At 38.2% G+C, this 23,500-nt stretch overlaps 1 long non-coding RNA gene across 1 annotated transcript in view; it reads left to right on the forward strand.

The window, feature by feature from the left end:
• The window catches only part of LOC130604525 (uncharacterized), a 54,798-nt gene extending 31,933 nt beyond the window's left edge, over positions 1–22,865 (forward strand). Inside the window, exon 3 of the long non-coding RNA XR_008973480.1 lies at positions 22,730–22,865. This is a non-coding gene — a long non-coding RNA (uncharacterized LOC130604525). The remainder of the gene's footprint in view (positions 1–22,729) is intronic.
• The last annotated feature ends 635 nt before the right edge of the window (positions 22,866–23,500 follow it).

Here is a 23,500-nt window from a genome sequence, read left to right on the forward strand (position 1 = left end):
TCCTTCCCTGGAGACATTCCTGTGTAACATTATCTAGGTGTTCCTGCTCCGGCAGGGGGATTGGACTAGATGATCTTTCGAGGTCCCTTCCAATCTCTAGCATACTGTGATACTGTGATTAGGAAAAACAACAGCCTTCAACTGAATCGGAGAAGCTAGGTTGTCATGGCCTGTAAGGCTCTTGACAGTCCCATTACTCTGTCACACTTAAACCTGTGTCTTCAAACCATATCTTCCAAATCAGAAATGGATATCTCTTTCAGGTAGAGTTCTTTAAACTTAAGTGTCTTTGGATTTCAGACTTACAAACCAATCGCCAAACAGGATTGCAGTTGCCTTAAAATTTCTCTAAAGTGTTAATATGGTAGAAAAAAAGTCACAAAACTTTACATTAAAAGAATGTGATGAAAACTGTTTGTCAGACACAGTTTAAAGGATAGATAGAAGCAAAACTGATCAGGCAATCATAAAAGCATACATTTTTTCCAGTGGACTGTCTATATGAGATGCAAAGAAGCCACTAAAAGGCTGACAAAATTCCATTTGATAGGCATTAAAAACCAGAGGCCTTTCACTGATAAATGAGGTATGCCCAAAGTCTGGGGAGGATATTACAGGAAGGTAAGCAAAAATTACTGAAGGGAGACCATGAAGCATGTTACACTGCTTTAGTCATTGGTCTCTCTTATTTGAACTGCTTTAGTTTCCGCAGAGCCTATAAATTCTTTCTTGAAGGTTCAATAAAATTATGTAGCCTTATAAACATCTGAGCAGAAAATCAGACTGTGGTCAGAAGTTTGGTTCTGTGACAGGAAGAAAATAATTAAAATGATTCCTTGGGAAGGAAGGGCAGACTGAATATTTTGGCAGAACCTTAGATACTTTCATTACTGGTATTAAGGGATGAAGGTCCTTTTGTGGTAATTATCTTTCATTCTCCAGCAAAAGTGTCTGACAATGAAACTTCTAAGGGAATGAGACTGGTAAAAAAGAGAAAAAAAAAAAAGAGGGCAGGTAGAGAACATTTGATATGTAATTGAATTTCCTTGTGGATATTCAATGGCAGTAGTGGAAGCAGGATTCTCATCATGTCTGAATCGGTTTGCCTGGGAAGGGATGGTGAGAAAGCTATTCTGCATGTTCCTCCCAGAGCTCTTTGACTGCTGTCACTCCTCCCTTCTTGTAGTATCTAAGGGTGCATTTCACATAACTTGATCTGAGACCTATAAAATCTTTAGAAGAAAAATGTAAACTTACTTCAGATGTGCTGTATGTGGGTTTACTGCTTTATTCTAAATTTTGGAGAGTAATTTTGCTACTGTGTGTGGAGGTTTTTTCTAGTGACCACATAGTGTACTGTTAAAGTACCATCAGCAGTTAAAAGAGAGAGAAGTGCAAACTAATATAATTAGCCTTCAAGGTGCTTTCTAGGTGAGCAAGTTAACAGGCCTAAAATGATTTCAGATAAAAATCCTTGCCATGAAAAGTATTCTGCTTACTTTTGTACTGAAGAAGCATCTCTTTCAGTTGTTCTTGGCTGTTTAGTAAGGAAAATAAGGTCCGTTATCCAGTACACTTAGATCACCTTTTATGAAGTAAACAGAGTCAAAATAGTCTGAAAGGAAAATGGAAATTACTGGCAGATTCTTTTCTACAGCTACCAGTACTGAAGCCAGTAGCTATATTTGCTCTGACTCTTATTCTGAGTTGTTGTCCTTGCCCTTCTTCTCCTTCCTACTCTCTGCAAAGCCATGACTAAGGGCTGTATTTCAGAGAGCTGTGGGATGGTGGGGAAGAAGTGATCTATGACTTAATCCAAGTGGCTCCCAACACATGGCTAGTGCAGAGACCTCAGACTCTGTGTAGAACAACAAAAAAATCAGCTGCAGGCTTTAAAATGATTTGGTGCTTTTGCAGACATCAACTTGAAAACTGCTCTTTCTGAGTCTCAAATGTTCCATATAGGACAATGTGTCTCATAGAGTAGTCAGGCTTATGACATCTGAACTGAGTATCACTTGGAAGACACCTATCTTTAAATCAGTGACCCTTTTACATCTGATGCAGATAGAAATACCAGTAAATTGGTAATTTTTCCATGCGTACTGCTGTGGTGAATTGTACTGCATCTAGGAGCTTGGAGGAGCTGTAGATATGTAGATTTGCTTTATATCACAAGTTACTTTGCTCTTTTCATTGTTAATAAGAATTATCCCAGTGTTCTTTCTATAACAATCTGTATGTCTCTCTGTGTTCTGTATGTCGGCATCTTAGACTGTGAGACAGAAGTGCCTGATATAGATAACAAGCTACCCTGGTACTAAGAGTTTCTCAGTGCAGAAATTGTGCAGTTGTGCATTGTGGCTATGGTAATGGACATTCATCTCACTCTCAGAGGAGAACTTATATGCTAGCTGACTCTTTTAATTTTCTGAAATCAGTGGTGAATGCCATTTTTTCCTTCTATTTTCAGTCACGGCATGAGTGAAGAACTGTTTGAGGGAAATCTGAAAGAAATGCGTTTTGCACATGCAAATATGTCAATAAATATGTTGGCATTAGGATAAAAATTGAAGGCTGATTCCATCTCCCAGTAAGTCTTCTTCCCCCCCTCACTTCCTCCTCCTCATTACTTTCTGAATTTGCTTGTCTTTACCTGATCTGAATTATGACAGTATTCCATATGGCCATGTTCCAGGCTAATCTGTCATCTTTTGTTCTCTGTGATAGTCAGCTCAACACAGTATTAGCAAGTAGAACAGTGTATAATTTTTTTTCAAAGTCATAATAGATCAAATATACCACTATTTGTAATGGTTGTTTCCTGTGGATTGCTTTGTTCTGGAGTAGATCAGATCTAGTCTCCCCAAACACACAACCATAAAGCAGCTGGAGTTATTTTGCAAGGACAGATCACATTAAGTTGGCAGCGTAAGTATCTCTCGATGTAACTTCAGAAAAATCTACATGACCCATAAGCACAAAATTATAAAGTCTATTTCCAACTGGAAATATCAATCTTTGCATGTGTGGGGTGGGAGAGGATATGGCATTGGATGGTTTTGTTCACTATTTCCCACAAATCTTTCATATGCAGCGTCCCGAGGGACACCATTTTCTTATAGGAGCAAGTATTCAGTGACTTCCTACACAGAAGAAAATGCCAGTGCTTCTCTTTAGAGAAGTTATACTGGAGTATATGTGACTGCTTCCTTCCCCTGTGCTCTCAGACTGCATCCTTGGGCAGTATTTTTATTTATGTATTTCTATACTGCCTCTAGTGTTTTTACACTGCTACACAGTAAATGTGATTGCAGCCTAAGACGCTCAAATCCAAATGATATTACTCATTAGAACCTATACATTAAAGACCAAAGAAAGTTTGTTTTTCTTCTGTGTTCATCTTTTTATTTCAAATATAAATTGTATGAATCATTGGGGACAAAGCTGTCAGCCCCTTGAGGTCATTTATGTTATTTACCTTTTTTTATTATTATTATTTTGGGCTTTTTTTTTTTTAAGTAAAAGGGCACTAGATGCCAGCAACTGTGGTCTTTTCTGTAACACTGGTAAAAAGCAAGGTGGTATATAATGATTTTGCAGACAGAAGTAGGCATTTGGTTTTGAGTGAATAGATCTCTAAATCCACATTTAGCTGTGTCATCAGCTGTTTCACCTGGTTCGTGCATATCAACCAAAGCATCTAGTGTCTTAGGGACATGTGGTGAAGAATGAAATGTGAGAGTCGGGAGTTGCAGAGAGCTAGAGATAATGGGATCATGGTGTTTCTTGAGAAGCACTTTTTAGGGCAAACACTTCTAACTGCTTTTTTTTCTGGTTTAGGGAGCCTCATTCTGTAAGACGTGAAGCGCTTTTGCTTGCAAAGCAATGCTGATGAATTTCCAACTACAGTACTTGACAGTGAAGCAACGTATGCTTTCAGTTAGTGAGAGCTATGGTGAAGTACCAGACTTTCCAGAGGAGCCGCTCCTCTGCCGCAGCTCTGTGCAAAGTGCGATTTTTCTCCAAAATGTGCAGTTGCTACAAACAAGTCTGGGTAGCTTTCGAGGCTGACGGGGTGGGGGTGGTGGTGTGTGTGTGACGGGTCTGTTGCTGTAGGAACTAATGAAGTTCTAAACTCAGCAGCAAGATTTCCTTCTGCATTGATCCCTTGGGGAGGATGAGCAAGTCCTTTTCAAATGCAAATCTTCCAAGTGTAGCCTACATAGAGGGAATAAAAATGGGAAGCAAAATAAATCTGTTTTAAGCTTCAGGCATTTTCAGTTTGGTTGTGCTACTGGTGACTTATTTTAACCTTTCTTTTTTCTCTTCTGCAAAGCGTTACCTCGTGTAAGCTCTGCTACGCTAAAACCAGCCCAATGTTTGGAAGTGATTTTTCTTTTCTGTGTGTGGGAAGTTGGTGGTTTTGGTGGGAATCTACATTCTTCTCTCCCGGAAGAAGGGGAAGTAAAAAGCCGCCTGCTCCCCTAGAATGATCATGCGCATTTTTGGCCTTTTCCAGTAATACGCATTGTGGGATTTTTTGTTTGGTTTTTTTTCACAAGACACTGGGGGCACAGGATGTGGCATGGAGGGAAGAATTCTGCCAGTGCCAATATAGACCGCTCTTCTAACTGGGCTCAAGGAGTTTGTCCACGTTCCATGCTCTTCCTCTGCGCATTGGAGCCCCCACCATGTGATTTCATCACCGCTTAATACTGGATTGCAGAGGATTGATTTTAGATTATTTTTCTTAACTTGCAGAAATACCTTGTTCTGCACCTTGTCATCTCTGCTAAGCTGCTAATTAGAAAGTACATTCTTTGAGCACTTCTGAAGTAGTTATTTCCATGCTAAAGCCTGTAAAACACTGAGTGCCTTTCCTGCAAGGAGGTACAGCAGCCTAGAGTTTAAGAACCAAACCATATTTGGTGGGGGTTTAATCTGAAGTTGAAACTAAAAGCCAGCTCATTGCTTGCAAGATGTTGCCTGCTTGATGATTATAAAGCTGACTTCTACCTCAAAGGCTTAAAATTTACGTATTTTGGGGAAAACTCTTAATGGCTAGAAGATTGCTGCAGTTTAAGAGAGTACTTAAAATGTTGTTGCTGTGTTTCCCTAACCTGGGACTAGCTGTCCAGTGAGTTCTCTGGAGTAAATAAACCTTTTGTTCTCTATGTTACTGCCACCACTGCCAACTGCTACCTGTGATAGGGCAGTAACTGGTAAATGCAGGAGAGTGCAGCACTGCTGGAAGTGTGATACCATTGAAGGCCACAGGATAGAGCCTTAATGCAGATACAGTTTTATAATGTCTCTCAACCACCCCAAACCTCTATGGCTTGGACTTGGTAAGGGAGGGGTGGGGGGAACGGACGAATACTGTCTGGCTTGCAGATGGGGCAGTTGTGATGGGTCTGTTCACGTGAATGCTCACTGAATCAAAATACATGTTTTCCTTATTCAGCTGTCACTATCAAGGCTATGTTTCAGTCTTAATTTGGTGGTTTAACGTTAGGATTTCACTGCTTTGGTTGCACTGACTTCAGTGGTGTGACTTCTCCTTCTCAGGGAAGCTGCAAAAGAAGAGGGACCCACTGCTTTCGAAGTTTCTTTTTATTCTAGTTACTAACTAGGTCGTGACTTTCGCTTCCCATGTGTTTCCCATAAAAGCTCTGGCTGCCTTGAGTGCTATATGATAGGTTGTCTGGAAGCTGGAGACAAAGTGCATGCACTCCACTAGAAATACTTTCTGAAATATCTTGTACACAGTAGCTGAGGTTGCCACATGCTACTTACGCTGTAGCATCTGCATATGGTCACATTTACAGTGTTCACACTTCAGCATTCACAAAAAATGTGTAATGATGAAAGGGCTTCAGTGCATAGGGTGTGACATAAAACAAGTTAAAAACGAACCTAAGAAATATTTAAAGAGTAGAAAAATCTTAAAGGCTTTGCAGAACAATGCAAGCACTGTATTTTTGTGGGTAGTGGTGGGGAAGGAGGAGCAATGTGCATGTCAAAACAAATACACTGAAGGATAAGAAAAATGTTCTCTCATTCCGGATTTATGTTTATAAAAAGAAACCAAGATTGAGAATTAAAAGAAAAATAATTGGTGCATTGTGTTAATGTAGAATAGCAAGATCTTCAGCTTGTGGGAAGACAGTTAAAGAGTGATCATCCAAAGCCAGTACTTTTCTAAGCCATTTTATTAAATTGACTGTTCATTTTCCATGTGACAATGTGTCAGGATTTTAATGCTGGGAGGGTGTTGGGGGGTGTGGACTTTTTATGTTGCCACTTTGCTGGTGGTTATAAACTTTCAGGTCTGAAGCTGAGCACTTGAATGTAAAAATCACCTTTCTTCCTTTATTTATTTTGACAAACTATTTTTTTTCAGCCATGATGAATTCAATGCAGAATTTTCTAGTTTCAGTTGTCATAGGACACTGTTTAACATTGATATCATAACCCAGTCCTGTGGTGTAGGTGGTCTTGCAACGTCTGTTGTGGTTTCCTTTCATGAGGCATGAAGGAAGGATTTTGCTATATGTAAAGGGTACATCACTGGGACGGTGTAGCTGTCTTCAGTGGTTTTCCAGAAGGGACACAGGCAGACGGCTTAGTGATATCTCCAGGAAGGGAGGGAGAATGTTTGCAGAAACTGCTGCTGCAGTAGAGTTGAGGTGTGGGTCAGACAGATGAGCTGTTGGGTGTCTGATGTGTTCTTCCGCAGAAAAGACTCAGTGCCAAGGTATGACAGCATATACTTTATTCACTACCCAAGGCCTAATGGGTCAGGCTGGTGATTAGGACTACCATTCCTGTTTTAGGGAGCAGTTTACTTCAAAGTTCACAAGTAAACTTGGATGACTGACAAGGTTTAGGAACTGGACTTTGGGTTAAATCCTGCTATTCATTGCTTCTGCAAAGCAGAAGTAGCCAGGAATTCTGTGCTTGACCAGAATTTTGATTTGTTAAATTCTGTGGACTTTCTGCTGACCAGAAATTACCAATCCTGAAGGAATTCCTAAAGAGCTCTGAAATACAGAGATTTTGAAATAAACATTCTTGCTATTTAAAAGAAAAATAAATATTTGCAAACAGCAGAGTTAATTTCATGTATGTGAGTGATCTTTTTTTGCTCCTTCTGTACAAACTTCTACTAAATCATGCTGTAATTTAGGGTAGGTGGAAGAGAATAGTCTCTGGCATGGAACAGAGAATTTCTGAATAAGGAAGATGAGCATAAAATTATTCCTGCCTATGTTGTAGTATGGCTTCCACCATCTGGCATACAGATATGATAGCTGAGGAAACTGTGCTGGTTTAAGTGGGCTTTGGAGTAGGAGGCCTTTTCTGAACAGACAGGACCTTGGACTGATGGATCAGAAAAAGGCAAATGTCTTGGCTGAAAAATCTGTCCTCTCTGCACCTAAACGAAGCTGTGACTGTAAGGCTTTTATGAGGAAAAGCTGATGAGTAAGTCTTGTGAGTGCGCATAAGCAGTTAATAAATCTAAATCTGAACTCTGCAATGTGGCGGACTGTACAGCAGGGTGGATCTGAAAGGCTGTAATTTTGAAATCTGTGGAAGGATTTTGCAGTCCATTCTCCAGTTCTGCACCTTGAATTCATCAGTTGCAATTTATACTTACGTTTCGATTATGGAGCACTTGCATGAAGTACATGAGCTAGATTTATGGTGGAGATGTATTAATCCCTGTGAGATAAATATCTAAAATCCTATTTGTAGTCTAAATAGAAAGAAAATATGTGGGAAGATAAGAGGGGTCTGGCTGTATTTTTAGTCTTCAGCTGTGTAGCAGAGGCATTCACGGATGAATAGAAACAGTCATCTTGGTAGCAAAGAAAATTCTAACTGGGGTATATGAATTTCTTTGTTCCTCAGGTTTGTTCCATGGAAGTATTCTGACTTCTTCATTAACAGATTTACCCTGAAATAAATGAGATCCAGCTCTTGTTTTCCGTAATAATCTGAATGTTAATAAACAATCATGTTTTGTTTATATCCAGGTATATTTTATCTGAATTCATCATGTTGACCAAACTCACTTAGTAATTATTTATAAAACTTGCAGAAATATTTGAGGATATTAAAGCAATTTTATTTTTCAAGTTAGTAAATCTGAATTTTTGTTAAATATAATGGAAAACTTGAAACTGAATCTTAAAAAGCTCCTCTGGACACAGAGGTGAGGGAAAAGACATGGAGGTATAAGGGTGCTGTGTTGTCCAGGTAAGATTTATGAAGTTTCACGCTGCAGTTTTCATAAGAGAGGAGAAATGTTTGTTACATCTCTTCATTGGATACATAGGATCATTTTCTAGCCATGAAGGGGCAGAGTTCAGAACTTGATTCAAAGTGATGTTATTGTTGGCAACTAGGGAATGACTGTACTTGAGGCAGAAGGGGGTGGTGGTGGTTTAATTTAGGGAGAACACCTACAGCTTCATGAGTTGGCCATACAAAAAGATAAAGTCTGCCGTTTATTTGATCTGTAAATCAAGATTCCTTCCTCTTAATGAGAAAGAATAGCTACTATAGAAATAAGGAGTTTAAAGCATATTGTAAGGAATAGGAGACTCTTCAAGCCTTAGTTAGAGAAGGGAGAAGGGATGAAGCAATGACTGTAAATTAACTTGCACAATCAAAATTGATTACATTTTGTTTATTGTAGAAAGTAACCAAAGTATTTTTGCTGATTCACCTTTGCACTAGTACTATGGTCGGAAGAGTTAGCTCAGGGTGTCATTGCAAACTGCATTTGGCTATTTGAAGGGGGATGGGAGGGCAGACTCAGAAGACATCTTTTTCAGTCTATACCAGAATGGGAAGGATTTCGATAGCTTTGTTTAGGTTTGTTTGAAGTTTTTTTTGTTGATTGGTTGGTTTTGTTTTCATTGTTGTTGCTTTGGGTTTTTTTTACCTCTGTGGCACAAGACTTAGAGTTAAGTTTGAAATTTAAGACCCAAATGAAGGAAGAAAGGCTGAAAGGCAGAAGGAATGAAGGATGCAGTGCTCTAGAATATTTTTTCTATTGTTATTCTCTAAGTAGGAGAAGAATACCCATTTTTGTTCCTGCTATATTTTGTGTAACTAGTTACTTTCTTAAAATAATTCCTGTGCCTATAGGTTTTCTTGTTTTGGTAAGGAGTGGCTGACAAACCGTGACTGTAATATAGTAGTATAAAGCACACAGTGAACCTACAAACACTTTTCTAGAAGTTATTGCTTCCCATGCTGCAAATGTCACTGACAGAGCTGAGTTGGAATGTGGAAGCTCTCTCACTGGTGTTAGGCTCGGAGGGTTTGTCCTGTTTTTATTTTCAGACTTAGCCTTCTGCCATTGTTTACAAGTGAAAAGAAAATATTTGGGCCTTACCTGGCTAAACTGGCCCCAAAATTTATTTATTCATTTGTTTATTATTTATTCTAGACTGTACCCCATTGTGAACATTGCAAGCTGTTCTCCACAGGGAATTGCTTGAAAGAGTCCAGCGCAGAGCCACAAAGATGATTAAGGGAGTGGAACATCTCCATTATGAGGAGAGGCTGAGGGAGCTGGGACTCTTTAGCTTGGAGAAGAGGAGACTGAGGGGTGACCTCATCAATGTTTACAAATATGTAAAGTGTGAGTGTCAGGATGATGGAGCTAGGGTTTTTTCAGTGATGTCCAGTGATAGGACAAGGGGCAATGGGTGTAAACTGGAGCATAGGACGTTCCATGGGAACATCAGGAAAAAATTCTTTACTGTGAGAAGTGACAGAGCACTGGAACAGGTTGCCCAGGGGGGTTGTGGGGTCTCCTGCACTGGGGATATTCAAGGCCCTCCTGGGCAAGTTCCTGTGTGATGTACTCTAGGTTACCCTGCTCTTGCAGGCAGGTTGGACTAGATGATCTTTTGAGGTCCCTTCCAACCCTTGGGATTCTGTGATTCAGGGCTAGGCTATGGGGCTGCAGTCTCTCTCTCAGGGATGCACAATGGAGTTTGGTTATAGGGAGCCTGTAGTACTCCTGCAGAGCAAATATGGTTTTAAAAAAATAATTGTTTTCTGACTAAGGCTTGATAAAAGAGTAAATACTCGTTTCTCTAAAGTTCCCTTTGCTGGGATTTTCTAGAGACATAGCATAGGTGTGCCTTCTTTAACAGCTATATTCCTCTTTTCCTACCCTGTGATCTAAACCAAATACCCAGTTACATACACTGACAGCATCTCCTTTTTGTTGTTATGTATTTTGCATTGTAGCACCATCTCTGCCATTTGAGAAACCTTGACTCACCAGTCATAATGTTTTCTGAAAAATACACATCATGACATGGGGCATGTTTTCATTGCACCTTTCACCATACTAAATTTCTTATTCTTGCTGTGTATATGACTGACGTTTTACCATTTCTATGTGGAAATGGGGGCCTGCCTATAGCTGTTGAAACTCTTTTAGCTGTTCCCAAGGCATTCTCCCGTGTCACTGGTAAATATGACGGATTTATTTGTCTAGAATGAAGGGAATGGAAGGAGAGAGAAAGGGCTATTGTATCCCTTTCCACCTAAATTATAGCAAAATCTGCTAAGAAAATGTGAGCTTTATGGGGCCCATTTATGCAAAATAACTACTCACGTTTTATATCCATCTCCCTGTTCCTTTTCTCAGTAGATGCAAAACATCCCCCTTCCTGCAAATTACCACATGGAATAGGGGGGGGTCACATGAGATGCAGCAGCATGAGATGTTGTACATAAAAATCATTAACCACCAACAAATGCTATTGAGAATGTTTTGTAGATGTTGTACTTTCCTGAAGATAACTGTATAGCAAAGCTAAAAAATTATGTTTTGTGCCTGAAGCATACTGCTTTGATTCTACCTATTGGATTCGTGTGTGCTTGCACATATACAGTTGATTATGCCGTTAGGATATATGTGCTGCATCTTGTTTACCCGTTTGCCAGAATCAATTCTTTATGACCATATTTATCTCTTAAATTATAACTGGTTTTCAGGACTTGACATCTATGCTAAATAGATCTGTTGGCGTTCTTGGTTTTGAATGTTGTCATTTAATTTGCTTTGCTATGAAAAGAGGTTATACTTAACACAGAAATATTCATGTGTCTCATCTTCTAATTCATTTTTAGTTTAAGGGGTAGGCTGTTTCAGTTTTACTCCATTCATTCTCAGTAACTCCAAGGGCTATTGTAAAGCTGTGAATACAGTCCTTTCAGGGGGAAAAAAAAAAAACAGCCTGAACTCATTTTTAGGTAGGGCTCTTTTATGAAGCAACTCAGAAGTGGAGTACTCTGTTTTTCTCTTTGATAATGAATTTTGGAAAACATGGGTTGGATGCTGGGAACATGCTGACCTCCTCACCCTCGCCACACAAATTCTAAAGGTTTTTTTTTCCCCACAAGTGTCTGGCTGTGTAAACAGATGACCTACCTGTTTACCACAGACTCATTTGCTGCATGTGAAATAAATTTCAGTGACTCAGTGCTTCCCGTTAAGTAATATTATCAATAGTTAGAGGAAGGTGGTGGAATTTTCTATGCTTTCTGTGGAAAATAGTTTATTTCCAGAATATCTGGCAGATTTACTGCAGATGCCTTTCTGATATCTCTTCCTTTAAGGAACTGATAGGATATTTTTGATATCCCAGACTAGTTAATGTATGAGTATTTATGCATTAATAATAATCATGGTGTAATGATTGGAGCATACGATTGTTCTAACATAATACAAACATTTAAAAGCCCTAGTTAGAGGTATTTTATTATGGCCTTTATCTTCCCCTTTTCTGTAAAAGGTTGTGGTTTTATGCAGAGCCTGTACATTTCCATTGGTGTAGCCTGCGTTAGTCTGTAGCGGTCCTTGGTTTCTGCCCTATGACCTAGCCTATATGCTATTTGAGCCTTTATCTCTGCTCATAGAATGACTAAAAAGCAAGAAACCAGCAGTATTTCTGGGATCTCTCTTCTTCTGTGGCAGCATTCAGCCCAGTTCTACCAAATATTGATACAGGAGTAATTTATATTTTTTTGGTTGGTTAATAAATGCATTTGGGAAACCATATGAATTGCGTTAAAGAGCTTCCTTGGTTTATCTAAAGGACATAATAGGTCCATGTGTTTCAACTAAAGTTAGTTAAGTGCACATGTCTGAGAGTGCTTCTATCTGTGAGTGGCTCATGGAGGTTGGGCCTCTGATAATTAATTTTAAACTAAATTCTTCTGGAACTGCCCTTTTGTAGTGTACTGGTCAAAATCCAAACAGATAACTAATTTCACATGAGGCGTGAAGAGGGGAGAAGGGAAGAGAGAGGAAGGAAAGAGTGGAGATGTCCCTACTTTTAGTATCTTTTTTCTAACATAAAATTCACTTTCTGTGACAACATGCTGAGGATCTACTCCTAAACTCTGATGTTACTGAATGCAAATGACACTCTTTCATACCATAATAATAGTTGGATTGATATTAGTCTCTCTCTGTCTCTTGCTTTTATCCTGTAATACAAGCCAGTTACTCTACTTCATATGGGGGTACCGGCATTAGTAATTAATATCAGCAACAGTATACTTCCACTGAAACTTAATTCTGTTTATTGTCAGATATGCAGTAAGAAATGTGAACGTAATATGAACAGTTTCTTTCAATTGCAATGCTGCTACCTGAGATTATTCTGTATTCCATAATCCAATGTTGTTTTAGTTAATCATAACCTTTGATCTTCTACAACACCAGTCAGAAATTTTACATGTGATCCTGCTGTTATTTGTAAGGGAGGACTTTGTTGCTGTTTAGATCCCCATGTGATTGTTGTCATGGTTGTGTCTGTGTCTGCTTACATGACAGATGTTGACCTGGGCAGAGAAGGAATTTGAGTGCATTCATCAATCACTCATATTTTTTTTCAAAGACGTTGTGTAGGATGCTCTTCTGCACTTGCATGTCTGACGGGTTCCTGCAGTATCTTTTGTCAACTTGAAAAAGAGGTCAGGAGCTCAGTAGCAGAAAGACTGAATTTTACAATTCCTTTTCTAGAAGAAGAAATAAAGAGAAGCAGGAAAATAATATTTTTATGATCTTTATTGATTAGGTTCCTCTAGGAGTCTTTCCTAAGATGTATGCTAAAGAGTTGGAAGGCAACGGGGGGTATATGTAAGTGTACATATATATGTGTGTGTATATACATACATATCATTGCATATTGGAAGCTATTTTTCTCTTTTGATGAAAATTGTTCAGAAATTAATACTGACTGCTTACTAACCAAGGAGTCCCCAGATGTAGTCTGTGTGTGCAGAAGCTTTTTTACCTGGCTGAAGGTAATGTCACAGTAGAAAAAGAAATGCTGGATTACCCCATAAGCTTTTTTAACTAAGGAGGTATGAAGTACTTTTCTGTCAACCCAAACTGCCTTTCCTACAGTTTCGTTTATGTGAGTTTGAAGTTACCAATCTCTGAGCTAGAAGCTGCTAAAGTTGTATGAAATTATCCTACCTAAGATATTAGAACAGTACAGTTTGCATACATGATGTATGCATCTCATAGAAGAGTCAGTATTGCACATTGGTTCCAGTGGAAGTCATAGGTGTTTTAATGTAACTGTCCTTCTCTTATTGAAATAGTTTTCATAGCTGAAGTGAACCATAAAAGACAGACATCTTACATGATCCGCAGTGTAACTTTGATTGATTAACATGGCTGAATCATTGGTCTGACTTATAGTTACTTGAGGCTTGATATATGGCAATGAATGGAAAATAATTTAACTGAAGGCAGCAGAACTGGTATAAAAATGCATATGGAAAACTAATGGATCAATACCTAGAAAAACATAATTACAACACTGAAAAAATTCAGTTGAAAAAGAATTTGCCTAAACTGTTCCTGTTCCTCTAAGACTCTTGTGTGGCCACGGTGAAAGAAATGGTAATTTTTGCATTTGTCATGAAGGTTATAGTGTGACACTTTAAATGCTAAAGGTATAGAGATATTTTTAACATATATATATTAATAAATATATTTTATATAATATATATTATATATAGATATCTCACATATATATAAAAGTAGCTTTGTATAATGTACTGTGCTATTATAGCAGAATGTCTAACCCTGCCTGGAGCTGGCAAATTCAAAGATGAATTCACAGTGGGTTCTTTTGTTCTCCTCTAAAGAATCTGATTTAATGTCAAATTTTTATTTGGCAACAGAACATTTCTTTAATAATTTAAAATTTGGAAACTAGAACAGGACTGTTAGAAACAAATTTTAATGAGAGGGTGCAGTATCCTTAACAAATGCCTGAGATGCACCTTTCTACCTTGTGTATAAATGAATTTACCTGACCATAACCAAAGTTTTAATCTGTCATTTCTTAGGCATTGTCTGTATTTCAGTTAAGGGATTGGAGGAATATGATCATTCCTCTGGAATGTTCCCAAATTTTATTTTATCACAAACTACTTAAGCGTAATGTTTCCATATGTTTTGTAGCCTTTTGCATCTTAAATAACACGAATGATAGTCAGCCATTACCATGGTACCATTGCTTCATGACTCATTTCCTACAAGTGAAGCTGTGACCAGGTGGTAATTTATTTAAAGAGAAATACTGTTAACCTCTCAATTCAGTTGTGCTGAGAATGTATGAAATTAATTCTCTTTGAATATGCCTACATACTTTCTTAATATAATGTGTTCTTAAATCATGCCTGGGGCTTTTTTTTAGTTTATGTTAAAAATTCACCAACTCTATAGGCTTTTTAAGCCCATAGTCTCTTTTAATTAGTGAGCTATGTGCATTACTATTTATTGAACAGTCTTTTCTTTAATTTACTTGAAAGGCCACAAGACCTGATTTTAAAAGTAAAAGCAAAGTTAATTGTATTTTTCTGTGAAAGGCTGCAATTTCTTGTGAGCTGCTGCAGTCTTTTGCTCCATTTCCAGGAAGACAAGTTCAATAAATGTCAAATGTAGAATGCCATGGCATATAATGACATTGTTGTAGCAAAGCTTGTAGATTTGTCACACTTGCCTTAGACCATTGTCACCAAAATTATCTGGGGAAATTAAAAAAAGAAAAATGGTGTGGTTTTTTTTCATTCCTTTTTGCTTTCTCTCTTCCCCAAAGTGGGAGGAGAGCACACCATGCCTAATTTTTTTCTCTAATATGTTAGGGTAAATGAAGACTAAAATGATCAGTGTCATACCTATAACACTATTGCCCTTGTGGAAGGAGGGAAGTTTTTCCTGAGAGCTGTGGTAGTTTAGCATTGGGTACTTACTTATTCTAGAAGAGTGATTTTTTGGTTTACTGTGGTTTGTTTGGTTTTCTGTGGGGTGAGGGTGTCTTTGGTGTTTTGGGAAGCCTTTGCTGTACTAATGCATCTAAGTTAGGAATTGCAATAATAGGCGTGGTTCCTATGCGATGACTGATACTAAAGCTCAATGTGCAAATTTTAGCTAGAGCAATACTAAGCCACATATTAGTGACTTCTGTAGCATTCAGTAGTTTTCCAAATGGATATCTTAAGGCTATAAATGATGGTGTATTTTTGCATGGAATTTTCAGTTTGGGGTACTTCAGTCTTCTTGTTTGCGCTGAATCTTTTATTGCACATTGGTCATCCTTAGCATATTAAAACCTTTTAGAGGCACTGTGTCAGAAATTCAAGTTGATATTGTTTCGTGTAATACCCAATTATTTTAAAATGAGTCCTGAAAACTAAATTTTGACAAATTCTGGCTTCTAAAAGTTTTATTTTGAGAAACCTGTTTTCAAAAACAGGAAAAAAAAAGTAAAAGAAAAATAGTCATTAAAAAGAACTTTGTCAATGGCAGGATCCTTGTCAGGTAAACACACTTAATTACAAAGTCATAAGTCTTTCTTACCAGGAAGAAGTGAAGGGAGACAACCTGCCAAGTATTGCTCTCCTCTTTCATGGAATATCCATGGTGAATAGAAGCCCTGTGTGTCCACAGTAACACAGAACCTTCCTCAAGTCTGCAAAGGTCTGTCACTTTCTTCTATTTTCTTTCCCTTTTGGAGGCCTCATCTTGGCTTTAATAAAATGTCGAAGAGCCATGGTAAAGCTAATAATATCATTAGGAATCAGAAATCTTGTTTTATTTAGAACTATTATGGCATCTTCTTGGTGCGGTGTGTTTTGGGAGGCTTTTTGGTTGTTTGGTCTTGCTTTTACTTTTCTTTTTTCCAAAATGTTAATACTTTAATGGCTAAAATATCACAAAGCTTAAGGAGAAGTTCATGATTTGTAGCCCATTTCTGACTTTTAAAGGGTGACACTGATCTTTATGGAAAAATTAATTAATAGGTAAGAATCTTGCTGCAATTTCATGTCCTGACAGTGGAAAGAGCTGCATTTGCATGGAGACTCAAGTGACTACTGCTCCTTGTCAGGGTTTGCCAAAACATTTCCAAACATGTTCTAAATATGCTCAGAAACTTCTAGTGAGGACTTCTAACAGGACTGAAGCAAGTGGGGTATTTTTTAAATTAAGTCAACCTTGACATACAAGTTGGCCCATCTTGGAGAAAATATATTAAAATTCTGGATTAGTTATTTTACGCAGCAAAAAGTCATATGTAACATTTCACAGATCCTGCTTTGAGCCAGCCCAAGTATGCTCTTTTATATTAATTTAATGTGATTAAAATGGTTGGTATGCACAAGCTTACCTAAGGTAAGAACATGCCCTTATTTCATCGGGGAAAGTATCTGTGGAGGCAGCTGGTTTTATTTAGCAAGAACCAGTTTTTCTATTTCTAACCATACAACATACATAATCCATAACCATGAGTTCCTTCTATCTCCGCGTATTACCCTTCTGTGAATGGGAATATTGTGCCTTCCCAAAAATACATTGAAGTCCGGCATCAGTTACTTGAAACACATCTCAGTGATTTCTATCTGATGCTGGCAGCACAAACATGGATCACATTTACTCAGATCTGTTGTGTATTCTAAAGGTATATATGAATGACTTAAGGGTCAATTTGATCATTCATGAGATCATCAAAGGAAATTAAATGACTACAGCCACTGTTTAGATATCACCAACTGCCTCAAAACATCTGTCTTGTCCTCCGATGCATGAATCTTGGTGCCTTCATTGTGGCCTGCAAGTAACTAAGTGACAAACTGTTTAAGTAATGCCCTTGCCTCCTAGCTTGAAAGGGGAGCTTTCATAGTGTGCTTGTGCCTCATACTTCAGCAGAGGTGACAGTGGACACGACAACTAATCCTTCTATAGATGAGGAGGAAAAGGGGAGGTTGTTCTGCTGCAGAGGGCCTGGTTTGCTAGTTTTCTGGGATATCAATGTCCTGCTTCTGGAGCTATTCTAAAAATAAGGGTATTGGCTACTCTTGGGGCAGGCTGTAGAACAGCATAAATGCAAGTACATTTTATTTCTGTTTATATATATATATCAGTATTACCATCTTACTTGGTGCCAAGCTGGTGGTCAATGTTTGGGGTTCACAGTGCTTCTGTCTCAGGGTTGTGTTGGGTTTTTTTTTTAGTCTACATATGTACAAACTTAAAAAAAAAAAAAAGAAAAAGGCTCTTCTACATTGATTTTAACTGTAGCATTTCAGTAATAGCTAAAAAGTCTGTTATGTGCCAAAGATGCCAAAGAACTGAATATTGCAACGTGCAGTACTGTATTACTTAGGGCTTTAGACTTTAAAAGGTACCTAATGCCCACCTCAGGGAAACAAGCCTTTGGTTTCAGTAGGCCTTCCAAGAAAGCTGAGTTGGAAGTTTGTTGTCCATCTGTTTGAAGTGTTTAGAACAAGGCAAGGTGCGTCTGTTGGTCTGAGATTTTTTTTTTTTCCTCTTCTCTCTCCCCGGAAGCCCTTGAATTTTTTTCCACTCAGTTGGACTCTGCACCAGTGGCAGACCGACTGAGCTAGTCAGGCCCCAGAAGCAAACCAAGATCTAAATCACTGTGCTGTCCTGTCCTGTCTGTTCTGAAAATGGACTTTTCTGGCTTCACAAAAGAATGTGAGAGATGTTATGCATTGGTATGGCTGGAGTATGAAAGCAAAATTCATTCACAACCCTAGATTGCAGTTGGCTCTTTGAACAATCCTTATACTAGAATTTGTACTGGTTTGCTTTTCTTACTGGAATTTATTACAGTACTTTTTTTTACTTTTTAAGCTTTTCTTACTGGAATTCTTACAGGATTTATGCCAGTAATAACAGTCAAAAGATTTTGTCTCTGCTAGCTAGTCTGGTTTATGCATTGTATTTGCCAGCTGAGCATCCCATTGTTACAGTTTCCCCCTCCCCAGTTGTGTTTCTAGCCTATCTGCAAACATCAGAGTTACCCCCTTTCTAATACTGTGGAAAACCAAGCATAATGTAAGTCCAGATTTCCTGACCTTTTTAATCATGACTTCACATGATTTTTTTCCTTTAGAGTTGCCATGGTAACACTGGTCTTTTAAAAAGTGATAGTTGCAATTACCAGTAGTTGCTATTTATACAGTTATTTGAGCTGCTGGTAGAGGGGAAACGAGTACATTCACTAAGTAAAACCTTATTTGCACAATCCACATGGTCGACGGAGCATTATTTCCTATATAACTAACATTCCTCGACTCTTGTAATTTTACATTTGACTTATTCTGCTAATCTGTTAAAAGCCAGTTTCTTCTACTTTTACATCCTTGTTTCCAGACCTGTTCAAATGGCTGTGTGAAGAGTTTCTATTTGGTTTCTGCCACACAAGGGGCGCAATCTCTTTCATCTCTTCTTTTATAATTGGATTTAGAAATGAGTATAACTTTCAAGGACTTGCTTACAGTGCAGTAACAACCAAGTTCTTACCCAGTAGTAAAATTTTCATAAAGCTTACAATTAAAATGGTAGTTAAAAATAATGCCTTGAAGTTCTGTTCAACAAACAAAAGGTATGGTATTCATTTCTAGTTTAATAGTAGGCATGGGTGTTACTGGAAAAAGATCTAAAAAAAGCATGTGGAACAAAGAATTAATATTCTTGTCATCCCCAAAAATGAATGTGAAGTTTTCAAATTGTATAGCATGCCATAGTAGAGGGATTTTAATTCCTGGTGTCTATTAACTTGAGGGTCAGCCTTGCACAGCTTGTCCTTGGACTCTTTGCAGAAATGTGTATAAATAGCTACCTGTGATGTTTATGGTAACTGTATGAGCGTCATTCATGTGAAGTAAGGGAGAGCTTTCTGCTGTAAATTTAATACAACTGTTTCTCGGACCTTGGGAACTCCTTCGTTACCCCTTCTTGACTCATTTGTCTTTTTTTTTTTTGTCCCTCATTAAAAGGTGCTGTTTTGTTTGTACTTGTTTGAATCGAGAAGTTTAAGTGCAGTGTCATCAGCTTAGCACAGGATACCACAACATGCTACTGCGTGGGGGCCGGGAAGGAGGTCAGTTAGTCTATAAGCCTCTTGGAATTACAAACAAGTTTATGCACCTGTTAGTAAAAGTATTTTAAAGGACAGGAGATAGTGAGTGTACAAATAAGAAGTGGGCTTCCAGTCAAAGGTGATCATACAAGAAAAGACATGGAAGTAAATGACAGAGGAGGGAGGCAAAATTAAGTGAAGAAAACATTTTTTGGAATTCTAAACAGCTGATACTTCATTATCTTGAAAAGTATCAAAATACATTGATCTTGTGCCTTTGTAACAATATATGTTGGATTTCGGCATGAAACCATACTTAAAAGCAAAATCGTGCTGAAAGCAGTAATGGCCAGAGGGAATTCTTCAAAACAAAGTACATGAATGAATGTATGAGCCAGAGTCACACAACAGTGAATGCCAAGACCAACTATTACTATGTCTGTCAAGTTTGGGAATGTAAATATCATGCCAAAAATGAAAGAAACCTTCACAAAGAACTAAGAAATTTCACTGTTGTCAAAACTACACAGTAGTTCATTTAGATACTTTGTAAAGTTGTACCAGAATAATTCATGGTGAGAATTTATAAAATGTGAGAATTTTGACCCTTCAAACTATTAATGGAAGATAAATGATCACCTTAAAAAAGGCTTTCGCTAAAGGCAATCTAATGAGTAAGCAACTGAACATCAGTAGAGATATGAATGATTGCTATGAAGTGACTTGTTATGGTTCACTTCCCGGTTATCTGGGAGTTAAGAATGAGTTCAGAACACAGCTGGGACTTGACTGGTGTGAGTTTTGCATTTGCCTGCCCCTGGTGGATTTGGGGATGGTGTTTACCTCTTCTTCTTCTCTGCTTTCACACCTTTACTTCTGGAACCTGGAAATCTGTTTTAGGGTTTGTGCATATATGGGTTTGATTTTTCTCCTCTAAATCACAGACCTTACTCTTGAAATTCACAGAGGAGGAGTGTGGGGGAGATGGAAAGTTAGAACTTAAAATAGCATGCAGGTAGCATTTCTGTCACACAGAATAAATTTTATTCCACAGCAGGCTTAGTGTTAATACAGGAAAGAAACTGCTATTCAGAAATACTATTACTGAGATTTTTCTTGATTCCTTATGGGATTGCTCAACCTCCTCAAATTAGGTTGTTAGTTCACAATCGTACCTAATAATTTAACACTAATATAGTATATACACATATATATGGAGTTGTATAAAGATGGTAGCGCATGTGTAATGGTAGTATATGGGGGTGTAAATAACATGGTCTAAAATACCATGCTGTGTGATTAGCTCTTCAGTACCTTATATCTGGTTCATACTGATACTGTAAACTATTGTTTTCACACCTGAGCCTAGTGCATTTCAATCATAAATTGTCTTAGCACAGGAAACTAGTGTGAGGGAGCAGGTGGAAGAGGGAGTACAAAAATGACTGTCAATTAGAATTTATACTTTCCAGCTAAAAAAGAGGTTTCATTCTGCAGTGAACAAAAAGTGTGTGAGTTTACAAACAAATGAAAAAGCCCTTAAAAGTTTTCAGCTGTTGCAAAATTTGACTGCATCCACTGAGGAGCAAGATCAAAGGAGATGCTTGGGCTCGTCTCCCTCTGAAGGCTGCTCAGCCCCGGCTTTGCTTGTCGGAACACAGAGCTTTGAGTCCCGGCTCAGCTCGGGCAGCTGGCAGCAGTTTGTAGGCTGTCTCTTAACCCTCCATCTGCCTTCCTAGTGCTATCTTTGGTCTGGCTCCATGGTATCTCAAGGATTAGCTGCACGCATACTCCAACAGCCTTGCATGTCTCTTGGCAATAACCAGCTTTAAACTTAATACAGTGGGAGGTCATTCTTCCCATTGCTATGCCTCTTATTTGTTTAGATTTCATTCAGTCGCTGGATCTGCCACAAGCTTTGAATTCTTGCATACTTGGTTGGCTAGTGAGTGCACATGCATAACTTACTGATAAGTGACACATTTTTGTCATTGTTTCCAGACTGGTGTACTTTGTTACACTTGCCTTGTGTGTGCCCTTTTGTATTCAGTGGTAATCTCCTTCAGATGTTGTATGGTAACATATCTTAATAAACTATTCAGACAAAGTACCTGAATAATTTCATTATGCTTAAAACAACAACGACACTTGTTTATATAACACTTACTTGCCTTTCTAAGCAGAGATGCTAAGGCACAATTGAGATGAGAAAGCAATAAACCAGTTTCCAGGGGTCAGAGTAGTAATAGCTGGGTACGTCCCTGCCACCTCCATTCCACTTGAGCCCAGTGTGGGTAACAATACAAAGAGAAAGTCACCAAATGAAGCACAGAGTTGTCGTTGCCTTAAGAATTTCCATTGTGCAAGGATGTCTGGGACACTTTAGTTAGATTTGTACTTACTGGAGAAAAAAAAATAGATATTTCTCAACAGGGAAAATGGGCAATTGTCCTCTCTGATATCCCTAGGTACTGCAAAGATGCTTATGGCATTGCCAAGAATTTTGACTTTGATCTGAGAAATAAAATGAGATAAATGAAAACTTAAAAGCAATAAATATTCCATTTCCATTTCACTTCCCAAAAGACCTAAGGATGTTACACCAAAAATCCGTGCTGAAGTGCTCTTGCTTGTTCGTCTTAAAACAGCGCATTTGTTACTACTCTGTAGAAAATATTATCAAATCATTTTTGGCTAGGTTGATACTTAAGAAAAGCTCTGCTCTAACTCTTATGGTATTTAAGCAGAAAAAAAAAGTATGTGTCAAGAAGCTCTTAGCTCTCACTAAAGTTCAGTTGCCAACTGTTTTCTACAGCATGATGCTTTGCTTGGTACTCAACGATCTGTTGAAAAGCTGTTATTGTTTTACTTTGTTCAAAGGTATTTTGAGCATGACAGTGTATGTCCCTAATTTGGATTTCTTCATCCTATAACTTAAAACTGAATAAATACATTTTAGTCCTGTAACATTTAAGAATAGGTTAACTAATCTTCCCTCCCTTGGAATAGCAGATTATGGCTTAATCCTGAACCTGCACAGTCCAGCTTTGAAAATCCTGTTCACTTTTTGCTGACTGCTTCTGGAACGAAACTCTGCGGAATAAACCAAGAAATTTCATTTTGAGAATTCTGAAACCTTTAGCTACTACTTTATACAATTTTATAAAAAAAAAAAGAAGAAAAATCCAAGTGTGTATAATTGTTCAAAACAATATGTATTACTTTGTATAGATGTATATTAATTTGAATTTCAGGCAGGGTTCTCTTGTATTTTGCAGATCCCTGTGCAGAATTTCCAGATGATGCCTGGCTGTAACACAGTGATGACTCCTGCCCCAGAGAACCGGGAGAGAGCCTGGAGGGCAGGGAGAACGTCTTGCTGTTCGTTTTTGTGGCCACCGGGTGTCATTCTAGGAGCAGACTTTGGCCAGCCTGGGAGCACTACTACGGCAGCAGCACTGGAGGCCTCACACTGCAAGTTGCTTTGCACCTAATAACCTGTAGAGCAATGATTATTTACCTTTTGCATCTATTTTTAAGAGAAGTCATTATTCTAACAATGTTGTTAATTTCCATTTCTGCATTCAGAATGTGAAATGTTGGGATGTAACATAAAATACTGGTGAATTGAAGGACATTTGTGTTAAGATGTTCCATAAATGCTACATACGCAGGTGGGGAAATTTCTGCACCTGCACATGAAGTTTGCATGAGCTTAAATACAGTATTTCTGAAGATATTATTACCTATTTTTAATAATTATTTTGCTAATTTTTTTGAATTTTTACATAACTGATGCTTTACCATTGAAGTGCAGGAAGAATGGGGAGGCAGAATGACTTCTAGGCAGAAGCAATTAATTTCTTTCCAGTCTTTCCACTTTGTTCCCCCACCATGTCCAACAGAGAGGGAAGTCCTAGAAAAGGTCCATAGCACCATGTAGGGCATCACTACGGGATTAGGAGGGTATTACACTGCAGAAAGCTTGCTGAATTCAGTGTTCAATGTATCTTACTGGTCTTGTCCTAAATAATTCTTAGGAGGGCTTT

The sequence above is a fragment of the Pezoporus wallicus genome, unplaced genomic scaffold (genome assembly GCF_028554395.1).
Source record: "Pezoporus wallicus isolate ANWC-B61680 ecotype Strahan unplaced genomic scaffold, APGP_CSIRO_Pwel_v1 contig_2384, whole genome shotgun sequence".
Classification (NCBI taxonomy): Eukaryota; Metazoa; Chordata; class Aves; order Psittaciformes; family Psittacidae; genus Pezoporus; species Pezoporus wallicus.